Here is a 22,357-nt window from a genome sequence, read left to right as displayed (position 1 = left end):
ACGGCTACCAAACAGCCATCATAATTCGTCATACAATGAGAACAGGACAAGTCAACAATTGACAATGACTAATTAATATTAAAATCTGTAACATAATGTACTGTTTGCAGTTTAGTGTGTTACTGTTGCTATTTTTACCATTTCTTCTTGGAGCAACTGTAACCCACATTATTTCCTTAGGGATTAATAAAGTATTCTGATTCTGACACTGACCGTTTCAGGATGACCTGCCATTATCCAATCACACGTCTGCTTACCTGCATCTTTTGCTCGTTTCTCCTCCTCTTTTCTCTTTTTTCTAAACTGAGGACCTGATGGCTTTGAACTTTTCTTGTCCATCTTACATTGGTTTTAATTTTGCACTCCAGAATGAACACAAATTCACCAACTCGACGATCACCACAACATAACCTAGTAGACCTACACCTTAGTTCACAGATTCACTTTGTCTAAGGTTTATTTCTGGGATTTCACACAACCCAGGATTCAAATCATGAATCCATAACGGGCTTGGATTTACATCATTATAAATGAAATGTGCTCTATTTGGAAGCAGCAGGACCCCCTCCCCTTTCGACGGGTTGTGTGTGACATTAAATCATCAAAACGTAAATTATAAATTATAAATTGTTATTGATCCTTTACCCCTGGTCCTAAAGTGTATATTTATTTTCTTACTCTTCTTATATATATTGTTTGTTTACTTGCACTGCTGTAACTGGAGCCTCGTCGTCTCGTCTCTCTATATACTGGACTGTATGTAGCGGAGATGACATTAAAGTTTACTTTGACTTCAGCAGCGAGCAGGCGCACCGAGGGCTCTCGCGCTCACTTTTCGAGTATAGAATTTCGAAAAAAAATCGGTGCAAATTATAAGTCTGTATCATGATGTCTGGTGTGTTCGTGTTTGTTGGTTTGTTTTTATTTTGTTTTCTTTTGCGAGTTGGTTATTAGATGCTGCTACAGCCGTTCAGAGATTCCCCCGCCGCCCCGCCCTCTCCTCCTTGTGCCGCAAGCAGCAGGCGCACCTCGCAAACGGAGGGCGCCCTTACTCCCAGCAAATGGGCGATAGAAAACCGATCGGTGCCCATGCCATTCCCAATACGAGCATTTTTTTTTTTTTGTCGATGCCCTTGATGCCGCATTTACACTCAGCATTTAATGTTTCCTGATAACGAATACCGTTTTCTACAGTGGGTGTTATGCTACAGCCATCAGCTGTTCATTCATCAGTGCATGTGAACAAAGTTAAACACGATGATAACCAGACTGTATACTCACTGGTCACTTTAGTAGGTCCACAATTTCGGCTGCTTATCAATCTAAATATCTAATTAACCAATGATATTGAAGAAACTCAATGCGTTAAGGCATATAGACATCATCAAGACGACCTGCAGTTCACATTGAGCATCACACTGAGGAAGAAAGGCGATTTAAGTAACTCAAGAGGCTTTACAGCTTTATACGCTTATTAACATCTTATCACACTATAAAGTAAATGCCAATTCAACCGATAAACAACTGCAACCATGAGCAGGTGAGGATGATCCTAAAGCCACCGCTGATGACAAACAGGGTGGTCAAAAGATGTGCTTTCATTAATCAGGTTGTTTAAAAGTTAAACCAGAGCATAAGATGTTAAAAACACACAGACATTAAGTTAAAGGTTGTGAAACTACATCCAGCTGGCATCCCAAGAACTGACTGTCTGCTTAGAGAAACGTCCACCATCCAGTAGTTATGGATTCTTGATCGTCTGCAGCTCTGCCTGAGGATAACATGCTTTCTTTGTCAGGGTTCGCGACGCGAGCCAGGTGTAAGTTATTAAAGGACCCAGGATGCAGCACAACTGAGGTGAGGAAGCTTTATTGACAGTGAGATAACAAACAAAGGCGAGGGTGGCAAAAAACAGAACAGCGAGTAACCTAAACTGGGAAAAGCTAAACAAAAACAGACCTGAAACAGACGGAGGCACGGCTGGGAGTAATTGGACATAACGGGACAAGGGAAGTGAAACTAGAAACACTGACGAGAGACACAGACCTACAAAATAAAACAGGAACTCACACATGCAAAGACACAGACTAAGAAATCCGGACTTGACACAGGAATACACAGGCAGAAAAGCCTAAATACTAAACTGGGGTAGAACAGAACCAAAACCCAAAGAAAGAGAAAACCAGAACCAAAATACATCACAATAATAGAAAACACAAAACGCTGGGTCAAAAGACCCAGGGCCATGACATTCTTACAGAAAGTGAGCAATGACAGAGAACTCACGTTTTTATGCACTGGTGGGATTGAGAGCCCTCTCCTATTTACTAAACTGGCACTTTAACCAAACCAGCCATAAACATTGTCACAGCTGGTTGTGGCTAAGCAGTAGTATAAAGAGGAAGGATTAAGCCTAGCTTAAGCTGCAACTGGGAAAACAGTCAAGGTTACACCTGAAGGACTCAACATTTGAATGTTTCAGATGATCAAAAAGGAAAGAAATATGACAAAGGTTACCTGGGTCAGTGGAAAATAGTCTGTAAATGGTTTCATTTGTTAAGGGTAAAAAGGTATGAAAAACAACCTGACCATGTATGGAAGCCGGCTGAAAGACCTCACACAGCAGCACATCATGATACGATCAAAAGAAACAGCAGAGAAACAAAGTCACTGACATCAGTATGAAAAGGTTACAGAGTCATTTCTAAGGCTTTGGGACTCAAGCGAACTACGAGCCATTATCCACACTACAGGAAAAATGGAAGAGTACTCAAGCCTCCCAGGAGCAAGTGGCTGACTAGAAATACTGCAAGAGTGCATCGATGACTAATCCAGGAGGTCACTGAAGAACCCAGATCATCATCTAAAGACCTGCAGGCCTTACTTAGCTTAGATAAGGTCAGAGGTCATGATTCAGCAATAAGAGATTCAATGGGGGGAGAGATTCAACAACAGAAAGGCTCATCTCACATCTAACAACAAACATCTGGATGATGTTTGTTGGTAAATGAGACGGAAGCTGTAGTTTTTCGAGAGATTTGAGTCCCGTTACACGTGGCATTAAAAGAAGATCACAGGAACAGCCTGACACAGTGGTGGTGGTGTGACGTCTTCCCAAGAACACCTCATACCAAAAAACGATTCCAGGAAGGATTCTTGTATATGTGGAACCCTCTAACCAAGTAACTGAGCTGAGTCGACACAAGAGGAAAAGAAGCACAACTGCATGATACACAGAAGTGCTGGCTCACTAATCAGCTGCTAGAGACCACTGAACCATCCGAGTTTTACTTCTTTACAGATGAGCATCCAGACCAGGACAGAGAGGAAATCTGACATAACTGAGTCAATGAAACCACAAAAAGATCAAACTGTTTAAGGTGGTAATACACCAAAGTACAGCCCAGACCCAGATCAGCTTGACTTTTTATCTTTTTCTTGGATATAAAGTCACATCAGTGGTCGTTTCACATCCTGTTGATGGCTTTAGTTCATATTGAAGGTTTTCAAAATCAATGGGTGTGAAATGTTTTGATTTGTCACACTGGTCACAGCTGTAGTTTCCCCTCCATGTATGTACGTTCATGTTTGTTACGACGTCCTGACAGCGAGACACTTTTCTCCCAGTTTCTGCATTTGTATGGTTTCTCTCCTGTGTGGACTCTTCCATGCACTTTAAGATGATCCGCAGTGGTGAATGAGAGATGGTTTTTGACCCCATGTGACAGAGTTAATTTTGGTTTAATTCACTTGGTTTAGGGAAGCCTCTCCCATATTCTTTGCAGTAGTTCGTTTTGTCTCCAGTGTGTCTGAGTTGATGTTGTTTAGGTTCTCTTGATGATTGAAAGTTTTTTCACAAAAGTCACAGAGAAACTCTTTCCCACTACCACAGTGACGACAGGGTTGAGAACTGGATCAGTCTGTGTCGCTCTGCTTCTAAACAAAGACACAAAGACAGTGGAAGTCAGGGAATTCTTTCAACATTTTTATTTTTAACACCGCCTGAAATAAGGAGTATCTGTGCCAGTGTCCAATTATATCTTACTGTTTACATTATAACACTCAGCTTACTGGGCAACATTAAGTCTTCATTTGTAGGTAATCTACTTAATGGGAAGACTGGTGATTAAACCCCTGGATGCTCTACTCTGCATCCCACAAGATACTGACTCCAACCTGCTCTCCGATGCATCCATTGGAGTGTGAATGTTAGATAGAGAGAAAGGGGAGGAGCTTTTAAAACTTTTAAGCTTTGAAATTAAACTTCATTCATATAAAATTGTAAAACTGTTAAAAGAAAAATACATACCTCACAGTAACTGCACTTTTAGAGTTTCTTTCTGCTGTGAATCTTTTGGTGTGATTTGAGGTAACGTGGAGATTTAAAAGTTTTCTCACACAGGTCACATTTATAAGGTCTCTCCTCAGTGTGGGTAAACATGTGGTGCTGTAAGTTTTTGTATATCACAAAAGCTTTACCACACTGATCACAGCAGTAAACATCATTTTTGGTGTGAATGCGTAGGTGAATGTTTCGGCTGAGTAGCCAGCGGAAAGTTTTTCCACAAATGTGACAGCTGTACGCTTTAACTCCACTGTGGACGAGTTGGTGCGTTTTTAAACTTCCAGACTGGTTAAAAGACTTTCCACACAAGTCACAGCTGTACGCTTTAACTCCACTGTGGATGAGTTGGTGTGTTTTTAAGCTTGCAGGGTGGGTAAAAGACTTTCCACACAAGTCACAGCTGTACGCTTTAACTCCACTGTGGACGAGTTGGTGTGTTTTTAAACTTCCAGACTGGTTAAAAGACTTTCCACACAAGTCACAGCTGTACGCTTTAACTCCACTGTGGACGAGTTGGTGTGTTTTTAAACTTCCAGCCAGGGTAAAAGACTTTCCACACAACTCACAGCTGTATGGTTTAACTCCACTGTGGACGAGTTGGTGAGTTTTTAAGTTTCCAGACTGGTTAAAAGACTTTCCACACAAGTCACAGCTGTACGCTTTAACTCCGCTGTGTATGAGTTGGTGAGTTTTTAAGTTTCCAGGACGGTTAAAAGACTTTCCACACAACTCACAGCTGTACGCTTTAACTCCACTGTGGATGAGTTCGTGTCTTTTTAAGTGTCCAGCCTGGGTAAAAGACTGTCCACACAACCCACAGGTGTACGCTTTAACTCCACTGTGGATGAGTTGGTGTTGTTTTAAGCTTTCAGTCGAGGTAAATGATTTTCCACACAAATCACAGTTGTATGGTTTAACTCCACTGTGCATGATTTGGTGTCTTTTAAAGCTTCCAGCATGGGTAAAAGACTTTCCACACAAGTCACAGCTATATGCTTTAACTCCACTGTGGATGAGTTGGTGTGTCTTTAAGTGTTCAGCCCGGGTAAAAGACTGTCCACACAACTCACAGCTGTGCGCTTTAACTCCACTGTGTATGAGTTGGTGTGTTTTTAAATTTCCAGACTGGTTAAAAGACTTTCCACACTCATCACAACTGTATGTTTTCTCTTCCTTTCTTCTGTGAGGTTTGTCGGCCTCCTGAGAGCGCTGACTTCTCGCTCCATGTTGGTCCTGCAGTGAAAGAGAAACAAACAGAGGCAGTGAGTGAAATGCAGTCGTGGAATAAACTCAACCTTCAAATTTCCTCTATTAACAGTAGTTTTAAACCAAAGGCTGAAGTAGTTCCTTGTGCTTTTGTGCTGAGGTGTTTTTTCTTTTATCAAACTGTTCTCCCACTAGGAGCTCAGTCTGAGTGGAGTTTTTTTTCTCCTCCTCTTACCTCATGTAGTGTATTTTCGTTGTTTTTTTCCTATCAGCCTACCTTCTGACATGTCTGCCCAATGTGATGTTTGTGTAAAGTTGGTCAGAAGGTTCCTTTGTGAGTGCGCATGCGCCATTAGCGTGCTGCCTGCTGTAACCCCTAATTTCCCTCGGGATGAATAAAGTATTCTGATTCTGATTCTGATTTCAGTCAATACACTCGGTACAACACACGTGGTATGGGATATCATGCCCTCACGTGTCCTGGCCGAGGAAACCTTTATTCACGCCTTTAAGGCAGATTATCTGTGATGACGTGTGCACAGCCCCAATGTGCCGCCACTGCTTCGGCAGTCAGCCCCTGATTCACTGTGCAGCTAAGAAGCTGCAGGTGGACTAGCCCTCTCCTCTGCCAGCTCAGAAGCTGTCGCAGTTCACAGGCTTTTTCCTCCAACTGGACCCCGCAATATCTAAAAACTGCCTTCCTATGTTCCCAAACTTTGTCTGAGAGCTAAGTGCATCATGTGGCAAACCTCTGTCTACCTGCATCACTGTACCCAGCTATGAACAGTACATGACGTTGGACAGCACCGACAAAACTGGCTTAGCTAACCCACTCCTTATGGAGCTGTCTCTGGTCGCTTACCTGGCCCCATCCAATCCAATCCAATTTTATTTATAAAGCACTTTAAAATACCCAGCACAGGAACAAAGTGCTGTACAGAAAATAAGTTAAAACAATAGAATAACAGAAAGCAGCGAAATAAATAAATAAAACATAAAATTAAAACAGCCCTATATTAAAACAAAACCAAGATAAAACAGCATCGAATCACCTAAAAACAACTAAAATAAAAATAAAAACCAACATCTCACGTGGTGTCAAAGGTCAGGGTAAAGAGGTGGGTTTTCAAGAGTGACTTAAAAACAGATAAAGAAGTGGCCTGTCTAATCTCTAAAGGAAGCTCGTTCCACAGTTTTGGAGCTGCTACAGCAAAAGCACGATCTCCTCTAAGTTTACGCCCAGTCCTGGGTATCTTCAGGAGCAGCTGATCAGCTGACCTGAGAGAGCGGGTGGCTGTATAAGGCTGTAGCAGCTCAGAGAGATAAGATGGAGCTAGGCCATGGAGAGTTTTAAAAGTAAATAAAAGAATTTTAAAATGAATCCTAAAAGAAATGGGCAGCCAGTGACGTGAAGCTAAAACAGGGGAAATGTGCTCAAACTTTCGAGTGCCAGTTAAAAGACGAGTTGCGGCATTTTGCACCCTCTGTAGATGACTGATATATGATGCGCTCACCTCAATATAAAGTGCATTACAGTAATCCAGCCGAGTGCTAACAAAGGCGTGGATCACTGTCTCAAAGTGCTGCCGTGAAAGAATTGGCTTTATTTTTGCCAGCTGCCTGAGGTGAAAGAAGCTAGATTTTACCACTGCCTTAATTTGACTGTCAAGCTTCAGTTCACAGTCCACTTTGACCCCCAGGTTTGTGACAGTTGGCTTAACATACTGTGCCAGGGAATCTACATACACATTGGGGGTCTCAGTGGGGCTGCCAAAAACCATCACCTCGGTCTTTTTATCATTGAATTTTAAAAAGTTAACAGACATCCAAGTCTTAATGTCATCGAGACACTGAAGTAATGGCTGTGTAAGGTATCTGCCTTTTTTCTTTAGAGGGACATAGATCTGACAGTCATCAGCATAAAAGTGGAAAGGAATGCCGTGCTTTCTCAGTACAGAACCAAGAGGAAGCAGATATAAAGAGAAGAGGAGGGGGCCTAGAACTGAGCCCTGTGGGACACCACACAAGAGGGGAGCGGAGGACGACACATAGTCACCGAGGCTGACACAAAAACGTTCGCCCCGCCAAGTAGGACCTGAACCACTCCAGTGCTGTGCCCCTAATGCCCACCCAGTGCTCCAAACGAGAGAATAAAATGGCATAATCCACGGTATCAAACGCAGCTGTCAAATCTAAAAGCACAAGAACAACACAGTCCCCAGCATCAGTCGCTAAAAATATGTCATTAAAAACTTTTAAAAGGGCTGATTCAGTGCTATGAAAGGCTTTAAAACCAGATTGGAAAACCTCTAACACATTTTGCTTTTCCAGGAAGGCCATTATTTGGCTGTAAACTACCTTTTCAAGAATTTTGGAAAGAAAAGGTAGTTTGGAGATAGGCCTGTAATTTGCAAGAACTGTAGGATCAAGAGCAGGTTTTTTAATCAGGGGTTTGACTACTGCATGTTTAAAATCTTTAGGGACGACACCTGACGACAGTCAGACTATGGTATACCAGCTCAAGAACCAAAGGACCAACTGTAGGTAACACCTGTTTTAAAAGTCGAGGAGGGACAGCATCATTTGGAGACCCTACAGACTTAAAACGACCAACGGTCTCCTTTAAAACGGAAAGAGTCACATGCTCAAACCTGTCAAAGACAGCAGAGCAGGAAACAGAGACTGAGAGGTCACGAGCACAAGGAGAGACTTGATGAAAAGTGTTCAGCAGTGGAGGAGTTAAAAACACGACAGTGCTGAGCAGCAGCGCGAGGTTTAACTGAGGCACAGGCAAGAGGAACTTCAAACATCACAGGACTGTGGTCATAAAACACAGCATCACAAATCTATGTTAAAAACAGAAAAGCCATGATATAAAACAAGATCAAGTGTGTGTCCACGTTCACGTGTGGGACCTGTCACACATTGCACCAGATTAAACGAATCAATAAGGTTTAAAAAGCCCTTCGCCATGGGCATATCAGGACAACAGTCGTGAATATTAAAATCCCCAACAATATGAACACGATCATATTTTGGCAGGAATTCAGCCAAGAAGTCAGCAAAGTCAACACAAAGTCCTTATTGTATTTTAACCACCGCACACAACACTGTGTGAGAGCAGCCCAACTCAAACAGACAGTTCAAAGCTGGTGAACGACGGGGTTGATAGCTTCTTACATTTAAAATGACTGTAAAAGATCGTAGCTATTCCTCCTCCTCGGCCCAACATACGTGGGGAATTAGAATAACAGCAATCGCCAGGTAGAAGATCTGAGAAGAGGCTGCACTCCCCAGCGCTCAGCCACGTCTTGCACACACAAAGAAAATCCAGTCCTCGGGATGTGAAGAAATCCTTCAGGATAAACGTTTTGTTCGCTAGGGACCTAGCATTTACCAGGCCAATCCTGGCGGTAAGCGGCGGATCCCCGTCGCTAGCCGTCCTAGAAGCCCGACACAGAGGCCACAGGTTCCGCAGATTCACACCACGCCGGCGGGACTGGAACATCCCATCCAGGCAGATGACAGGTACCAGCCAGGTACAGACAGGTTCCAATGATCGCCGAGAGAAACAGAAGTTTGGCACCGCTCCTTGTTTTCTGGATAAGGGCTTAAGAGAATACCTTAAAGAAGCTTTCAGCTTCACCAGGAAGCCAGCCCTTCGACCCCGGCGTCAGCACTTTTGCCGGAGTGGTGGATCTGGAACACGGCACAGGTGAGCCGGGATCTCCGATATTAGCGGGGGCAAAGTTTTATGTCCAGCTTGGTTCCACTTTGCCCAGCCTTTGGCAGAAGGTCGGAGATCCAGTACGGTTAGGCGATCATACACCAAGAGAGAGTTGGCATTTATTACAATAGTCAATAAAATCAAAACAAACAAACAACACTGGCAGTGATAGACAGCAAGCCACATGCACCGGCGCCATCTTTTTTTAAGGTTAAAAAGGTTAAGTCGGTGCGGCGCCACCGACTTAACCATGGAGTCGGCATCACATCATTCATGCTTTTCGGCATCACACCATTCATGCTTTTCTTCAAAGATGGCCTGGAGATCGAAAAATGGAATTACATCTGCTGTTCACCTGACTGCTGCTTCCAAAATGGCCTACAAAGCAGACTGGAGGAGCACTACCTTGCATCATGCCTGAACAGAAACATTGTCCAATTTCTTAAATATTCACATTACGGCCCACAGAACCGCTCCCAAACCTGGGGGGTGAATCAAACATGATTAGTCACCAAATACAGTTTTTAACCTTTTCTTTTTTGGCTTTTGCAGTGTTTGATTTTTGTCCCAGGATTGGTCCAGTTTTTGTGATTGAAACAAAAAGGCTTGGACAGCGAGCACAGCTCTGACTGGCTGAAAGAAGACGTTTGTTTTCCTTCTGACTGAATACTGTTTTAACAACAATCCATACAGGTTGGCATCACCAGACCCCTTTGAGTTTGGGTTTGTGGTTGCATTAAATAAGATTCCATCTACAAAAAAGACTTACGGTTTAATTTGAAAATGAATAAAAACGAGTACAAAAAAAAAAAAAAAAAAAAAAACCTCGTCTGGATTATTTTCTGTTCAGTAGCTCTGATGAAAGATTTTTAATTTTGTGATTATGCTTAAGTTGTAGCTTCATTTAAAGGAAGAAGAGGTTGTGAATTGGAGCCAACACAGGGAGAGAGAAATTGAAGCCATATGTGTAAAAGGAATGTGGTGACATCCGGTTTTAAACAGACAGACTGGCGCTCCCCCTCTCTTTCTCCTTTTAAGGAGTTCCATACATGACACTCCTACTGCTGTGGAGACTTGCTTTAAGTATAAATAAAGGTCGTTCAGGATGCCCTGGGCGCTTTTTCTGTGTCTCATCTGTTGTGCACATCAGTGCAAAGCAGATCGGACCGTTGACTGCCCATGCGCATGTAAAAAATAGATATCTGAGTTGTGAGTTTCTTTATCTTCTAAATAATTTTCTCTTCACAAGCTCATTGCTGAGTAACATTTCAGACACTGAGATTCATCCTATAGCTGTCAGCGATCATGCTCCTGTATCTTTAACACTAATACAGAAGAATAATACTACACCAAGTAAAAACTGGAGATTTAATATATCACTGCTCAAAGACGAAGAGTTTATCAAATACTTTAAAAAAGAATGGACTCTATATTTAGGCTTTAATGACATTCCTGGAACATCAGCATCTGTCCTCTGGGAAGCAGGGAAAGCCATAATGAGAGGTAAAATAATTTCTTTCTCATCACATAAGAAAGAAGAAAACAAAAATATTCAGGAACTAGAAAAAAAAACATCAAAAAACATCAAATTCTTAGAAAAAGCCTATGTGTCACACCAAGATCAAGAAATATTAAACAAAATACGCAAAACAAAACTAGAATTAAAAGAAATTATTAATAAAAAGACGAAAATCTTAGTACAAAGACTTTGCCTGCAAAATTATGAATACGATAACAAATCCGGACAATTTCTTGCTAACCAGTTAAAAATCAATAAAGAAAAAACAACTATATGTGCTGTTAAAGATTTATCTGAGAATACAATATATGATCTTAAAAAAATAAACATTTTTTAGGGATTTCTATGAAACTTTATATACACCACAAATAAACCAATCTAAAAATGAAATCGATCAATTTCTCGACAACATAACTCTTTCAAAATTATTAGACACCCAAGCAATGGCACTGGATTCGTCACTGATGCCAGGTGAACTCCAGGAAGCTCTGATAAGTATGCCAAATAATAAGGCTCCAGGTCCAGACGGCTTTCCAATAGATTTTTACAAAGAATTCTGGGCGATTCTGGTACCAGTTTTTCACAGGATGTTGCAGGAAATCAAAGAAAATGGTAGACTACCACCAAATATGAACTCTGCAAATATCAGTCTCTTACTAAAACCAGGCAAAGACCCTGTATTTCCCTCAAGCTATAAAACTGGTTAAAAATATTATATAATTCCCCAACAGCTTGTGTCAGAACAAATGACCAAACAAACATCCTCCAGCTTCTGTCTCCTGAGGGGCACCAGACAGGGATGCCCACTCTCCCCTTCACTGTTTGCAATTTTTATTGAGCCACTAGCAGCAGCAATTAGAAAGGCTACAACAATTAAGGGCATAAAATGTAAGAATGTAGAACATAAAATCAGCCTTTATGCGGATGATGTGTTACTTTTTCTCCAAAACTCACAAACCAATCTCTCTGGGGTAATTGCATTGATAAATTCTTTCTCAAGTGTCTCCGATTATTCAATTAACTGGTCAAAATCAACAGTCCTTCCGATTAATTGCTCCTTCCATAATTCTTCTCCTTCCCCACTGCAATCTGGAAATATAAAATATTTAGGTATTAATGTCTCTCCTAAACTTTCAGAATTAACTAAATTAAACCACATCCCACTTTTAACCCTTTAAGACCTACCATAGAACCAAGTCCGCCAGAGCATATATTATAGTTTTACATGCTGTAGTGCCATTTTTGGGAGTATTTCAAGTTGCTATACATCAATACAACCATTATAGCCCAAATTTTAATAATATGTATGCATTAAGTGCATAGTAATTACATAAATTGCAAAAAAGTACAATAAACTACAAAAAAATTGAAAATCGTTTTTTTAACATATATTTCTAGTTAGAGAAATTTAAGAGGCATATCCCTCAAAACTGTAAATGCAAAAAAGTTGCACAAACTAGTTTCCCACCACAGGAAATTAATTTTGAGTGTCTTCTTAGTTTTATTTTTGAAATACACCAATTTTCATATACTGTAGGAAAAACGAAAATAAATATTATAATGCAAATTTGCAAAGAAAACAGCATATGCATCAAAATAAACTATTTCCAGCAGTGCAATATGAGTCCTAAGCATCCCAGAAATGACACAGAAAGTCATAAAGTCAAATATAACTTTTAAAAACACCAGTATAGGCTCATGAGGCCCTGATGGCAAAAAACTACATTTCCGCAAAATGACGTCACTTCCGGTTTCGGGCAGGTCATGGCGGACATGGGATAGTTCACGCTGATGGACGTAGGAAGTGTTATGAACAGCTGATCGGATCGGCAAAGCGTGTTTCTGAAATATTTTGTTTTTGGTGCTGCAAGCGCTTTTTATGCAGTTTTTGCAAAGCTATATGTGGAAGGAAACTGTGACCTAGGACAAGCTGATGGCATAAGATGTAAGTACAATTCCTCCGGTTTCATATGCAAAAAAAATTATTGCGCTAGCTTACTTGGTTGCAGAGCTACCGGGATTTATAAATAGTTACGCAAAATGGAGCGTGTCCACTCCGACCGGCTTTAAAGGGTTAAAGACAGTAGAAGTTGATCTGGCTAGATGGAAATCTTTACCCATATCACTCATGGGAAGGGTCGCCGCTATAACAATGATGGTCTTGCCAAAAATAAACTATTTATTTTCAATGATCCCAAATAAGCCATCACAAGATTGGTTCAGATCTCTAGACTCGTATATTTCTAAATTCCTTTGGAAAGATAAACCCCCACGTATCAGCTTAAAAACACTGCAAAAGACCAAGGATAAAGGAGGATTAGATCTGCCTAACTTTAATCACTATTTTTTAGCCAACAGGCTTCAGTTCACCTCTAGATGGTTTAAACACACCCTCTTAGATGAACCTTGGATAGATGTAGAACAGGCCCTATGTAATAACCTAGAAATTTCAGACCTACCATTTATCAGCTCAAACATCAAACGACATGAATGCTTTAAAAGCATCAACATCAGCTCTTCTCTGACAGCATGGTGGGAGTTTCTAAAAATGACAGTCTTCATTAATCCCATGCAAACGTACACCTATCTGGAACAATCCGGACATATTACAAAACTTTACTTACAAACACTTTCTAAAGTAGATGAATCAATATCCCTTCCTACAGCAAAATGGGAAGCAGATTTATCGATCAGCTTAGACCCAAACCTTTGGTCTCAGATATGCTTAAAAACCTTTCAATGGATCAGAAATCCCAGTTTCCAATTAATACAACACAAAATATTACACAGAGTGCGCTATACTGGTCATAGGATGTTCAAGATGGGCTATACGCCTTCCAACAACTGCTCACACTGCACAGCAAATACACCGGACAATTACATCCACGCTCTTTGGTTCTGTCCACCAGTTCAGACGTTTTGGCGTGAGATATGTGAAGACTTATCAAAGTGTCTGAAATGTAACATTCCAGCCTCCCCATTAGTATGCTTGCTGGGCAACTTGGATGAGGTCACTGCAGAAATAAACACAGCCCACGTTGTTTTTACGGCCCTATGCATAGCCAAGAAAATGGTCCTCATTAACTGGAAAAATAAAAATAATCTTAATTCTAACCAATATAAAAACCATCTAATAGATCACATTCGTCTTGAAGAGATGGGGGAGGGTCTGTGCTGGCGGACGTTGGTTACTGGTCTGGTAGCCTGGGTCCGGGACGGGCGTGGAGGCTTGGGGGTGCTCCGTCCCCCGGTCTGGGGTGCTTGCTGGGCCTTGGGGGCTTGGGTCCTGGCTGTTGTGTCGCCAGAGCTGTGGGCGGGTGGGTGCAGGGGGGCTCAGCCCCAGTGCAGGGGACCTCTGGTGCATCGGCCCAACTAGGGGGCTCTCTAACTGGTGGGGAGGCTGTTATATCTTTGCAGGTGGTCTCCTCTCTATAGGAGCTCACTCTGCACGTGGGGGGAGCGATATAAGAGAGGTGGAGAATGAACTCAACCTGGGTGTCTATTGTCTTGTGTAGTTTGGGAGATGACTGGATGATGGGGTGGGTGCAGTTTTCTCTGGGATGGAGTCGGGTGGGCTGCCCCGGACTCTGTGGGGCTGGGCGGTGCTGCTGCTGCGGGCCCGGGTCCGGATGGGCCTGGGCCCCCTTGCCCTGGTGGGTTCCAGAGTGTGGGGGTGCCTACTGGGGTCAGCGGGGGAGCTGGCCCCAGGGAGGGGCCGCTTGCCCCTCCCTTTCTTCCCTCCCCATCCTAAGCTGCCTCCCTATTCCCGCTCTACCACACCCACCCACACACGCAGGGCTTGGAGTGCAGGTATCTCACCAAGGTGCAGGGGAGGCACTCCCCCTCTGTCCCCTTCTGGCCGCCTGTGCCTCAATTTTATTCTGCAACCTAGACATCCACATTACTCACACTCTCACATAACACATACATATAGGGCCTTGGGGGTGGGCACGTTTTATAGCATCCAAAGGATGGTCTGTGTATTCCAACCCACCTCTGGTCCTGTTGCCCTACCCTCAATTTTAAATGCATATAGACACTAAGGGTTTTCGGGAAGAGCCGTGCTGCTCTCTGAGAGGAAGCAAGTACCATGCTCTCCTGTGTTTTAAATGCAATTTAGAACAGCACACAGCAACACTACATATGAGTGGGCTTAGGGAGGTGTTGGGTCTTCACTCACCCCGGTTCTGTTAGACGTCAGGGCTGGGGCGCTGGGAGGAGGTGCTGGCCGTCAGATTGGGGTCTGGGATGCGGGGCCTCCCTACTACTGCAGATAAGGAGGTGGTACGCTTGCCTCCACCCCAGAGAGAAGGGTTACATCTCCTGGGTTTAGGTGCGGCTTGCCCCTCTGGGGGCGGGGGTACCTGGACCTGTGATATAGAGTATGTTTGGGGAGTGCGACTGTCTGTGCAGTGTCTATTTGTGTCTGTCTACACGTTGGGTGAGTGCCGAGTATTTGGTTGCGCACATGGGGTGGGAATGCACGTTTGTATCTGCGTGCGCCTGTTCGTCTGTGTCTATATGTCAGGTTGGGTCTTAGACTCAACCTCTCTGGGTACATCTCAGGCCCTCCTAAGTATGGAGGCCTATCTCCCCTCACCACACTCCCTGCCGGTGGCTGATGCCCTCAGACGTTGGTGTGTTGGTGGTCCTTGTCGTCTGGGGCTGGGCGCTCATGTATGTACCGGCTCACTCCTGGTGGCCGATTGGCGGGGCCTGGTGCCTGTGGCCCGGCTGGGCTCCTTCCGGGGGATGGGATGCCCTCAGGCCTCTGCCCTCTGGGCCTGAAGCTCGGTCCTCTCTGCCGCAGCTGGCTGCTGGCAGAGCCCGCGGGCACGCCACTGCAACCCCCTCTGGCCTCTGCTCCGTAGCTGCTGGGTGACCTCTCGTTTGGGGCTCTACTCAGCTCTTCCCAGGAGGGTGGCACGGTTCCCCCCCTTTTGGTGGTCCTCCTTGGGTCCTTGTACTCTGGGGCCTCTGGATATCTGGGGCCTGGACCTCCTCCATACCTGCTTCATACCCTGGGGGACGGCGCTATGGCTCCCCACACTTCCTAGCAGATCGTTACATGGAGAAACCTTTGGAATACAAGCATGCTGATCCACACAGCTATGCACACAGGTGTACACACCGGTGTTCACAGACACGGACTACACCTTTCTTTCCTGCTGCCTCAATGCACATTGTGCGCTGTCTATCTTGCATGCTGCACAATTTTTTTTTCTCCATACAGGTGATCCAGGTGTTTTGTTTGTTTTTCTTTTCTTTTTCTTTCTTTTCTTTCTGAGCAACACCCAGGAGGAAACACAGAAAGCGGTGTGATAGGATGCAGAAGCAGGGTAAGCATAGAGGAGCTAATGCGAGGCTAGCTGCTAACCAATACAAGCCAGACGTACGGACACAGTTGCCGGCCAATGTCTGCTCCCTTGACAACAATATCAGACTGTGGAGCGCTTCTCAACACAGTGTGAGGAACGATGCTGTGGCAGGGCTTCCAACACATTACGTACTACAAGCCCCCTCCCCCAATGACAAGGGACACCAATTGTGAGTAAATGCCTCGAGCGGCTGGTCTTGAAGCACATCGTGAACAGTCTCCAAATAGACCTGGTTCCCCTTCAGTTTGCATACAGGACCAACCGATCTACAGAAGGTGACCTCTCTCTACCACACTCCATGTTATGCTGTCACACCTGGAGAGGAAGAACACCCCTCTGCCAGAGTCCTTTTCATCGACTTCAGCTCAGCTTTTAACACGATCATTCTGCAGCAGTTGGAAAAGCTGATGCTATCAGGCGTGGACCCTGCAACCTGCAAATGGGTTTTCAGCTTCTTGAAAAGCGGCAACAGACAGTCAAGGTGGGCAGCCACACATCAAAGACCATCTTGTTGAGCACAGACTTTCCTCTGGGGGTGTCCTGAGCCCGTTGCTGTTCAGTCTGCTCACACATTACTGTAAGCCAGACTCAGTGCTAATCATATTGTTGAAATTTGCAGACAACAACTGTGGTTGGTCTCATCACTGACAACGACCACTTATAGAATAGATGTGGAGCAGCTTGAAGTGTGGTGTAGATCCCGTAATCTCACCAACAATGTGGACAAAACAAAAGAGATGGTGATCGATTTCAGGAAGTCTGGCAGAGATCACCACACAGACTTCACCATAGAGGGTGCTGCTGTGGAGAGGGTCAGCAGTGTTAAGTTCCTGGGTGTGCACCTTGCTGATGACCCGTCCTTCTTCATTAATACAACAGCAGTTATCAAAAAAAGCACAAAAGCGTCTGCACTCCCTCGGGAGACTCAGAAAAGCAGGACTGCACCCAATAACCATCCATTCAGCTATTAGCACAGCTATACTCTGATGCCTCCTATCCACACACACACACACACAGCATACAATATACTCCCCAGATACACACACTACTTAATTTAATTAGCCCCTTCTGTGAAAGGGCTGAAGCTACCTGTATGAGTGTGAGTATTTGGACTGGAGTTTGTTTATGAATTAAGATTTTATGTTATTTACCCCTTTTTATTGTGATTTATTACTGCCTTTTTACTGTTTGTTAAACCATTTTTCTTTTTAGTTGTATTGATTATTGCACTGTAGATGCTGGTGAGAAACACTTTCATTTCAGCCTGGGTAATACCATACGAAATGACAAACTTCTTCTTGAATCCTTTTCAATCTTGACAAACAAGCATCAGCTGATGAAGTGCACAGTTTCAATAAAAGTGATAGGTTCTTCACCTTTTGTGTTGATGACATTTTTGTCCACTGTAGCGGCTGAGCTGAGTCCGAATGGTTGAAAATGTTCGTCTGGTGCTCCGTCAGACTCTTCTCCTCCTGCTGATCGGCTGGGACACAAAACAGATCTTTGTAACATCACAGTGAAACAAGAACAGAGGACGGAGTCTTGACTGATCAGGCCCCATCATAGCTTAGAGATCTCATAGCATCACACTATCCCATTAGAGCACTTTGCTCTCACACTGCAGGCTTACTTGCAGTTCCTACAGTATTTAGAAGCACAACAGAAAGCTGAGCTTTTGTCCTCATTTGTATGTCAGTGATATATTGCTTTCATTTTTGTAAAATTAATCATTTAAATTTTATGGACAACTTTAAAGTGGATCCCACCAGGTAGTAAAATCAAGAACACACACACACTTTCCTGTTATCACTTGAAATATCGAGGCTCAAATTGTGGTCATTGTTAAGTCAAATTGTTGAATGTTGTCATTGTGCTTCTTAAATTTGTAAAGTCTTGGTTCAAACTATAGGATCAAGACATTCCTATGTCTCCCTCCCCAGCCTCTCGAGGTTCTGGGAAGAGGCTGTAGTGTTTTATCATGAGCAAATCCCTTGTGAAGATTCTGTCTGATGTTGCTTCCTGCTTTTATGATCCTTTTGGTGAGGTCACACACACACACACACACACACACACACACACACACACACACACACACACACACACACACAGAGCCTTGTGTTTGTAACCAACGGGGGGATGGGAGACAGATGTTCTGTCTTGATTTCGCTCTTCATGAGGAATAAGTCTCTAAACTAGCGGGGCCTGTGGGAACACAGACCCAACAGTCATTAATATTTTGTACTTGTTAATCAATGAACATTTTATTTTTGTGCATCTACAGATGAGAATTTGTCTATGTGTGTAAAAAATATTTACAAGTGTTACAAATTTTTCTGTTAATATCTGGTTACAGATACTGTTAGGATTTAAATACATATAGTCTTAATGCTTATTTGCAAAGTTGCAAAACTCAATACACAAATACGCATTTGATTTACAAGTACAAAATATTTATGACGACATTTGAGTCCATACAAATAGAAATGAGGCTGTAGAGGTTTGGTGCAGGCAGAAAAACAGCTGCAGGGACAATGAAAAGACTTTTCTGCTCCAACTTCTCCCAGCATGCTGAGCTAATGATTAGTTGGTGTTTTTCTCCAAACACTCTCTCACTCTTCTCTCAACGTGTTCACAATAAACTGTGAACAGACACCGAGGAGAGCAGCAGAAGACCTCATTCAGGAGCTAAACTCAACATGAACTGAACTCACAGTAAAGTTAGCTCGGTGCTTACCTTTAGATGAGCCCACAAACCGAGAGAAACTCCGCGATGAAGCTGCAACTCTTTCCAAACACAGGAAACAGATCAGGGAGCAGAGACCCACGTGGTTCACGCTGATCTCAGCTACGATCCAGGAGACAAGGGTGGGCAGATCGATGCAGATATCGATCAGGACGTTGGTAGTGGTTTATGATCGATACTTTAGTTTGTTTCTCTCCTCTAAGTTCACTACTTTACTCCCGTTTCATGAAAAAGCAGCTCTCTCTGCTCGGCTCCTCTCCTGCACACACTCTTTGCTCCGCCCCCTTCTTCCTGATTTGCTTTGATTCGTTACTGTGCGATCACGTGACTCAGATGCCCTGAGAAAACACATTTGGGCTGCAGACAGTGAGAAAGAGGAGCAGCATGTGCAGATATTGCACATCGGTAAATAAAAACAGTAATGCGTGTAGGAATACTGTGGCAACACCACCAGTTTATAAAGACACGAAGGAGAGCAGCAAAAGAAACTCAGTGAGGAGGAGGGAGATCCCTCAGACTGGCCACTTCATTAGCTACACCTCTTCCACTACTCATTGGTTTGCATGGTTTTGAGACATAGATTAGAATTAATCATTTAATTTGAACTATCTTCTAGACTTGTCAAGCCATGCTTCGTTTGCTTTGTTGTTAACGAATAACGTTGTAGGCTCACCATAAGCTCACTGAAGGCTGAAGGTTGTAATCTCTGTTATATTTCACAGATGATGCACTGTAACTCGAACATAGTGTAAGGTAAATGTCTGTGAGCACATTGATGTAGCATCACTTTAAAAAGATTTGGACACAAGACAGATACAAAGACATGACTAAGGAGGTAGGAGGTAAACAAACATAAGGACACTAATCACAGCACACAGAGACAGACTGGATGAGAAGGGGAAGAAACAAACAAACCAGAAAATAAGAATGATAAGAATCCTGTGCAGCGCTTTGTGACCGCTTGTCTATGAAAAGCGCTTAATAAATACACTTTACCTGCGTCTGGGTACCCGGGGTTCTTGAATAGTTTATGGACATGTGTATATTTGGTGTTGCTGTCCCTTGTTTTTTCTTTGTTTTTCTTGTTTGTGGGTGTAGGTGTGTGCAGCTGGTCAAGCTTCATCAGGAGAGCTACTTAGGAGTGTGGTTGAGTTCTCTCCGATGCTGGATCGTTGCGTGAGACTTCCTGTCAGTTTCCCAGTGAGATGTCAGTTAGTGTGAGTTTGCCATAGTGTGAAGTATTTACGGCTGTGTTCTTCCTGCAGGAGTGTGGAGACGAGAGGGCAGCAAGCACGGGTGCATGGAAACTAGAAAACAGAGTTTCAGAGCACAGACAGTGAGAGGGAACACAGCACAGGAGTGTGGGATGCACAGGGATTCATTGTGGTTCATATTTACAACACTGTAAATAAAGACACTGCTTCATCTGAAGAGTCCTGCATTTTGGGTCCTCCTTCTCCACATCCCCATGGTCTGTCAACACAAACTGTGACACTTTCTTACTATTCTAGATGACAGACCTTGCCGACCGTACATACAATACACAAACGTCTGACTTTAGACCCAACAGTATGCATTGTATCCAAACGGCTACCAAACAGCCATCATAATTCGTCATACAATGAGAACAGGACAAGTCAACAATTGACAATGACTAATTAATATTAAAATCTGTAACATAATGTACTGTTTGCAGTTTAGTGTGTTACTGTTGCTATTTTTACCATTTCTTCTTGGAGCAACTGTAACCCACATTATTTCCTTAGGGATTAATAAAGTATTCTGATTCTGACACTGACCGTTTCAGGATGACCTGCCATTATCCAATCACACGTCTGCTTACCTGCATCTTTTGCTCGTTTCTCCTCCTCTTTTCTCTTTTTTCTAAACTGAGGACCTGATGGCTTTGAACTTTTCTTGTCCATCTTACATTGGTTTTAATTTTGCACTCCAGTATGAACACAAATTCACCAACTCGACGATCACCACAACATAACCTAGTAGACCTACACCTTAGTTCACAGATTCACTTTGTCTAAGGTTTATTTCTGGGATTTCACACAACCCAGGATTCAAATCATGAATCCATAACGGGCTTGGATTTACATCATTATAAATGAAATGTGCTCTATTTGGAAGCAGCAGGACCCCCTCCCCTTTCGACGGGTTGTGTGTGACATTAAATCATCAAAACGTAAATTATAAATTATAAATTGTTATTGATCCTTTACCCCTGGTCCTAAAGTGTATATTTATTTTCTTACTCTTCTTATATATATTGTTTGTTTACTTGCACTGCTGTAACTGGAGCCTCGTCGTCTCGTGTCTCTATATACTGGACTGTATGTAGCGGAGATGACATTAAAGTTTACTTTGACTTCAGCAGCGAGCAGGCGCACCGAGGGCTCTCGCGCTCACTTTTCGAGTATAGAATTTCGAAAAAAAATCGGTGCAAATTATAAGTCTGTATCATGATGTCTGGTGTGTTCGTGTTTGTTGGTTTGTTTTTATTTTGTTTTCTTTTGCGAGTTGGTTATTAGATGCTGCTACAGCCGTTCAGAGATTCCCCCGCCGCCCCGCCCTCTCCTCCTTGTGCCGCAAGCAGCAGGCGCACCTCGCAAACGGAGGGCGCCCTTACTCCCAGCAAATGGGCGATAGAAAACCGATCGGTGCCCATGCCATTCCCAATACGAGCATTTTTTTTTTTTTGTCGATGCCCTTGATGCCGCATTTACACTCAGCATTTAATGTTTCCTGATAACGAATACCGTTTTCTACAGTGGGTGTTATGCTACAGCCATCAGCTGTTCATTCATCAGTGCATGTGAACAAAGTTAAACACGATGATAACCAGACTGTATACTCACTGGTCACTTTAGTAGGTCCACAATTTCGGCTGCTTATCAATCTAAATATCTAATTAACCAATGATATTGAAGAAACTCAATGCGTTAAGGCATATAGACATCATCAAGACGACCTGCAGTTCACATTGAGCATCACACTGAGGAAGAAAGGCGATTTAAGTAACTCAAGAGGCTTTACAGCTTTATACGCTTATTAACATCTTATCACACTATAAAGTAAATGCCAATTCAACCGATAAACAACTGCAACCATGAGCAGGTGAGGATGATCCTAAAGCCACCGCTGATGACAAACAGGGTGGTCAAAAGATGTGCTTTCATTAATCAGGTTGTTTAAAAGTTAAACCAGAGCATAAGATGTTAAAAACACACAGACATTAAGTTAAAGGTTGTGAAACTACATCCAGCTGGCATCCCAAGAACTGACTGTCTGCTTAGAGAAACGTCCACCATCCAGTAGTTATGGATTCTTGATCGTCTGCAGCTCTGCCTGAGGATAACATGCTTTCTTTGTCAGGGTTCGCGACGCGAGCCAGGTGTAAGTTATTAAAGGACCCAGGATGCAGCACAAC

General features: G+C 43.2%; 1 pseudogene across 1 annotated transcript; it reads right to left on the bottom strand.

Moving 5' to 3' along the window:
• Window positions 1–1,853: 1,853 nt before the first annotated feature.
• On the bottom strand, window positions 1,854–19,194 carry LOC146662763 (uncharacterized; annotated as a pseudogene). Its single transcript, XR_014913415.1, has 3 exons — window positions 18,910–19,194; window positions 17,552–17,658; window positions 1,854–5,578 (listed from the first exon to the last, which is right to left on the bottom strand). The product of XR_014913415.1 is annotated as an uncharacterized LOC146662763 (transcript).
• Between the last annotated feature and the right edge of the window lie 3,163 nt (window positions 19,195–22,357).

This window comes from Rhamphochromis longiceps, linkage group LG9, assembly GCF_057381845.1.
Source record: "Rhamphochromis longiceps isolate RC_006_pf linkage group LG9, R_longiceps_female_GT1.1, whole genome shotgun sequence".
Taxonomy (NCBI): domain Eukaryota; kingdom Metazoa; phylum Chordata; class Actinopteri; order Cichliformes; family Cichlidae; genus Rhamphochromis; species Rhamphochromis longiceps.
Note: the sequence above shows the minus strand (reverse complement) of the source record. Positions and strands in the feature narration are given on the sequence as shown.